This window comes from Octodon degus, unplaced genomic scaffold (genome assembly GCF_000260255.1).
Source record: "Octodon degus isolate 3935 unplaced genomic scaffold, OctDeg1.0 scaffold00106, whole genome shotgun sequence".
Taxonomy (NCBI): Eukaryota; Metazoa; Chordata; class Mammalia; order Rodentia; family Octodontidae; genus Octodon; species Octodon degus.
This window is the reverse complement of record NW_004524682.1, coordinates 1,753,704-1,759,961: the sequence shown is the minus strand read 5'-3', so window position 1 is coordinate 1,759,961 and position 6,258 is coordinate 1,753,704.

Here is a 6,258-nt window from a genome sequence, read left to right as displayed (position 1 = left end):
TACTTCTGATTGGATTTGAAACTGTCTCATTGCTATCTGTTTATCAATAAAACTTTGAAAAAAAAGAAATAAGACCTCCAATGTTTTATGAATATTAATGAACGCCTTCCAAATAAACACAGGACTCTAGCATTGGTTAAATGCTAAAAAAAATGCTCCAATAATCACATGATAGGAGCATACTGACTCTATCTACTCCTTTATCATACACATTGCTGAAGTAGATTGACCTATACAGGTAAAAAAAAAAAAAATTGGTTTACCATCTATATTGTAACTGTTACAATAAGATTGACTTGGATAAGATTTTATATAATTGAAAAATGGTAACTATATTCTAAATTTAAGATTAAATGAGTCGTGTAGGGCAATGTCCTAATTTAATGCATCTGATAGTCTCATAGGTAAAGGAAGAAATGCCTGGGGCTTTTATATCCCAGTGGCAGAGCGCATGCCCAGCATGTACCACACTCTGGGGTTGTTCCCAAACATTGTTGAGAGGGAGAGAGATAGAGACAGGTGGAAGGAAGTGGAGAAAGGACAGAAGAGGCAAGGAAACAAGGAAGGAAAGGAATGGAAGAAAAGAAGCCATCTCTTCGTTCATGTACAGATCAAAGATTCATTGAGGAAATGGCAAGACAGTGGCAGCCTCTTAGCCACAAAAAGAACCTTTATCAGAAAATGACACTGATCAAATAAGATGGGAACTTCTAGCCTATAGCACATTTTTTTTTCTTGTGCAACCGGGGATTGAACGCAGGCCGTTGAGTTTGCCAGGGAAGTGCTTACTCCACTGAGCCATCTCCGCAGCCCCTAGTTTGTGTTCTTTTAAGCCACCTAGGCCATGGGTTTTTTGTTTTGTTTTGTTTTGTCTTTTATAGCAGCCTCAGCTGACTAATACAAGACTCATTTTAAAATTTTAGGTATGGACAAGAGAGCATCTCCCCTACCTTTGTACACACTATATAGCTTTGTCTTCACTTTTTAAAAACTGAATCTGTTGCCAGTTTAGGTGAGAAGTCTGGGTTGGGAGATAGGAATAAATATGAATAAAATCATATATTGCTCGGCACTGCTATTTGCTCCTTCTCTTTGAGCCAGATGGCCAATAGTGCTACCGCAAGACTCACAGTGAAGACTATTGTGATCATATGAATCATTTGGCAATGGCTTTCGTTCCATGCCATCAGTTTCCAGGGCAACTCCAGTATTGATTGCTTTCATTTTGTTTCCATTAGCTCCCTTTGCTCTATCCTCTGAATTTGCTGAGATATATTTATAAGAAGGCAATGTGCATAGGGCAAGTGTTTGTATTTATATATGTATGTTTTTGCTTTTACATTTGAAAGCGAGATACTTGGCCACACGCAAAAATCTTACCCACGCCCGTTTATATTTCCCCCCAATAGAACTACAAGTTAGTAACTCATTGGATGTCTTTTACATTCTCTAACAGACCTAGAGGTGGCCTCTTTTGTATTTCCTAAGATTATCCACAGACTTTCATGCCATGAAACACCACTGGTCAATGGGACTCAGCATACATCATTTGTAAGAAAGGATAAACTTCTCTTTCTCAAACAATAAGTCCTTAGTCTAACTGCATACAAAAGAGATGTTTTGATTGCAAAGAAATAGGCCCCCTCTAATTACTCAAAATCTCATTAAAATCTGACTAAAGACAAGTGACTAGAACTTGAGTGCGAAAGAAACTTCTATTCTGGCTGTGCCCTTAAGAGCTCAGGCCATGCTGAAATATCCGCTGTCAGGCTTGAGATTTCTCCTCTCTCAAAAAAGTGTTGGTAAAAGACCTACTATATTCTGGATACTAAATGAAAGAGGGGAAGAATATAAAATACACGTACGCACACCTCAATATAATACAAATACAAATGATGCAAAAAGAATATGGGCAGAAGTAATGGCAGAAATTCTGTTTTCCAAAATAATGTATAATCTAGTAAAAGAAGCAGACATAAAATAAATATGTAAGCATGTCTCAGGTGACCCTGAAGACATTCACTTGCTTCTATATGAAATTTGTGGTCAATGAACAATACTAAAGATGCAAAAATTACGGGAATTCCTTAGGAGTCATAGTAAGGGAGCACATAAAACATTTGTACTTGCTGTGGAGGGAAAACTGGAAGAGAAATAGGGAGGAGTAACTAGGTGGAGATGGAAACTGGTTTCCCAAATCACCAGGGCACTGGATTTATGCTCAACCTGGAGATTGTGCAATGAGTGATGGTACCTGTATGTGAAAACATGGTGCTGTTTTGATACTTTGATGCTTTTGTGGCTCTTGGCTGCCATAGATTTCCATTTCTGGCACACAGGCAGGACATCCTTCTCCCAAGAAGAAGCAGTTTGGGTTGCAGGAAAAGTAGAAGACAACTTTCTCACTAGATCCAACAGGTACCAAGAAGACTATAAAATTTACTAGTTGAGGCCTGAGGCTGGGGCAGCCCCACCCTGAAATGGACTCTTATCCTTACACACTTGTGATCAGTGTAAGACTTGAGAGGTGGCTGGCACTCAGGAGTTATTCCAGGAACTGCTTTAATGGATGTGAAGATAACTGAAGCAGTCCAATGAATTTTAGGATTAGTCTACCCTCAGCACATAGCTTGGAACATGCCAGTTATAAGTATAATTAGTATATAGCTGATATCTAATGAATGTGGTAATGAGGACACATAGAACAGCAGAATTAACAATCCATTGATAATGTGAGGGTTGCTGAAACCAAAAAGAAAAAAGAGAGAGACTATAGTTGAGCATATTCTTGAAGGCAGAACAAAACAGTAACAGATATAGAAAAAAAAAAAAAAAGACATGTGTTTAAAAAGGGGGCAGAGTCCCTAGATCCCTTTCTGGCAAGAGCCCAAGTGCAGCATATGTGTGGGACCTTCCACCTGCTCGACCACTCCCTGGATCCCTTTCCAGCCAGAGCCCAGGGTTGGCGTGAGGGAGGGGATCCGCACACTCACGGGAACTGACTCTGTCAGACAGGTGTAGTGTGGAACCCTGTGGCAGAAGTCCCTGCACAGAGAGTAGGAGCCAGACACAAGCAGTTAATCCAGGAGCTGAACATCTTGCCCTAGGGGTATAGGAGCTTCACTTCAATGGGCTGCAGCAAGAAGAAACTCAGCACAGCAGACAGACCCAAGCCAGGCACATCTGGAAAAGTTCAAAATTGGTAGGTGCAGACCCAGGAAGATGAGACACTTTGCTAGACACAGATCTACGGGAGCATTTTCTCTGTCTGTCTTGATTGAGAGAGGGGGCAACAGGTAACCTGGGTGAACTAGTCTGCCTGGAAAATTGCATATACATCAAGGGAAAATGATCAGACAGAACAAAGGGGAACTAATTTAAATACAACTTCCCAATTTAATATCTACTTAGCTACACACACCTAATGTCTGCTCAAATGACCTAAAATACGAACCCATTAGTTACAGAGGTTTGTTAACTGCTAAATCTCACTACCCATTATTAGTGTTCCTAATTATAGTTCTGTAAATACAAAACTGTAACTGCCTTAACCACATAATCTCTCTTGGGTAGGAATTTTGGTAGGTACTAAGGTTATAACTATACAAGAGCTCTACACCAAAGGTCAGAGGATGGTGCTATATAAAATGACAAACAGAAGGAGCAAAGTGCATTCTCAGGCCCTAAGTCTATCCAGAACAAATGCAGGAGACACTAGCATAGAAGGAATCAGAAATAGCAAAGCTGATGTGTCTGAATTAATATCATCTGATGTAAATAAACAACTGCAGAAAGGTATAGAGGAAATCAGGTCAGAAATAATCTCTGAAGTAAAAAAGGAAACGATAAATATATTGAAGGAATTACTAAGTGTATCTAAAGAAGACATTGATAAAAATATAGAGGAGAATAGAAAAATGATGGAATCCTTGAAATAACAATATAGGAAAGAAATAGAATGCATGAAGCAGATTCAAGGAGCTATATAGGAAATTAAAGCCTCAATCACAAGAAGGCAAAACCATTTGAATGAAAGTGAAGATAGCTTCAGACCTAGAAGACAAGATTGCAGCTAGTGAAAATGTAAGAAAAGATCTCTTAAAAAAAACTAGGATGCAGGAAAAAATAATTCAACATTTGCAAGAGGAACCAAAGATGAACAACATAAGACTTATAGACATCAATGAGAAAGAAAAAGTCAATACAAATGATATAAAAAGAATACAGGCAAAAGTAATAGAAGAAAACTTCCCAAATATGGGGAAACAATCTTACATTCAAGTAACTGAAGTGTATAGAACTTCAAGTAACATCAACTCAATTAAAACCACACCCAGACATATAGTAATACAGATCCCAGAAATCCAGTCCAAGAACCACATACTAAAAGCTGATAGAGAAAAGAAACAGATCACATTTAAAGGAAAATCCATCAAGAGAAAACCAGTAGATTTCTCTTCACAAGCCATCAAGCAGAGCATGAAGCAAAGTACTTCAAGTCCTACTGGAAAACAAATTCTAGCCCAGATTACTATACCCTGCAAAACTCTCTTTCAAATTTGATGGAGAAGTGAAATACTTCCATGACAAAGAACAATTAAAGAATTTCATAATGACAAAGCCAACCCTACATAAGCCACTAAAAGAGACTCTACAGAGCAATTAAAATGACCATACCATGAACGAGAACAGAAAGAACCCACCAAATAGGGTAAACAAAAACAGGAGAAAAATGGATAAACAACAGCAGGTAAATAACATGTTAATCATAAGTCATTAAATCTCAGTTATAACTATAAATGTGAAATGGACTCAATTCACCAATTAAAAGAAATAGACTGGCAGAGTGGATTAGGAAGCAAAATCCAACAATATGCTGTATACAAGAAACACATTTCACTCATTAATAAAGTCATAGGCTGAAAGTCAAAGGATGGAAAACAACATTACATGCCCCAGAAACTCAGAAAACTGCATGGGAAACAATCTTGTTCACAGATAGTCTAAATCTTAAACTATGAATGATCACACTAAAGAAAGAAGGCCACTGCATACTGCTTAGGGGAAAGGTGTAAGAGGAAAAGATAACATTCATAAATATGTATGCACTAAACATGGGAACACACAACTATATAAGACAAATCCTAATGGCCGCAAAAAATCCAATGTCCAATACCATGATCTTAACATGAGCCCTTAATATCCATTTATCCCCAAAAGATAGTTCAAACAGAAAAAATTAACAAAGAAGTAACAGAACTGAACCAGAACTTGAAATAAATGGACTTAGTGAACATATACAGAGTGTTCCACCCAACCACAAATGAATACACATTTTTTTTGCAGATGCTCATGGGACATTTTCTAAAATAAAGCACATACTACTTCACACGTCATGCTTAAATATATGCAAGAGAACATAAATTATTTCATGAATATTATCTGTTCACAGTGCAATGAAACTGGGAATAAATGACAAAAGAAACTACAAAAAACCAAAAGTATATGGAAATTGAACAACACCCTCTTCACCCTCTTCGGCAGCCAGTGGGTTACAGAGGAAATTAAACAATACCTTCATTTCAATGAAAATTCAACCACAACTTTTAGGAATTTATGGGATGCAAAGAAAGCAGTTATTAGAGGGAAATTTATAGCTGTGAACTTACAAATTAATAAAAGAGAATAGGAGCAAATAAATACCAGAACACTGCATCACATACATCTAGAAAAAGAATATCAAATCAAACCCAAAGCCCAAAGACAAGAGGAAAGAATAAAGACTAGAGCAGAAGTTAATGCAGTCGAGATAAAGAAAAAAAAAATACAAAGAATTAATGAATCAAAAACCTGTTTCTTTGAAAGACTAAATAAAATTGGTAAGTCCCTAGCTAAACATATATAAAAGACGAAAGAGAAAACTCAAATTCAAGCAATAAGGAATGAAAAGGGTGAAATTACCACAGACCCAGTGGAAATTCACAAGATCATCTATAGCTATTATTATAATCTTTACTCTCACAAAATCAAAGACACTGAAGAAATGGACAGATTCCTAGAAAGGTACAAATTACCAAAAGTGAATCAAGAAGATATAAGAACTCTCAATAACCCAATAGCAGCCAGTGAAATTCAAAATGTAATAAAAAACCTACTAACAACAACAAAAAAGAAATCCAGGGTCAGGGAGATGGTTCAGTAGAATAAGTGCTTGCCTGGAAAGTACAAGGACCTGAGTTCAATCCCTGGTTCCGCCAC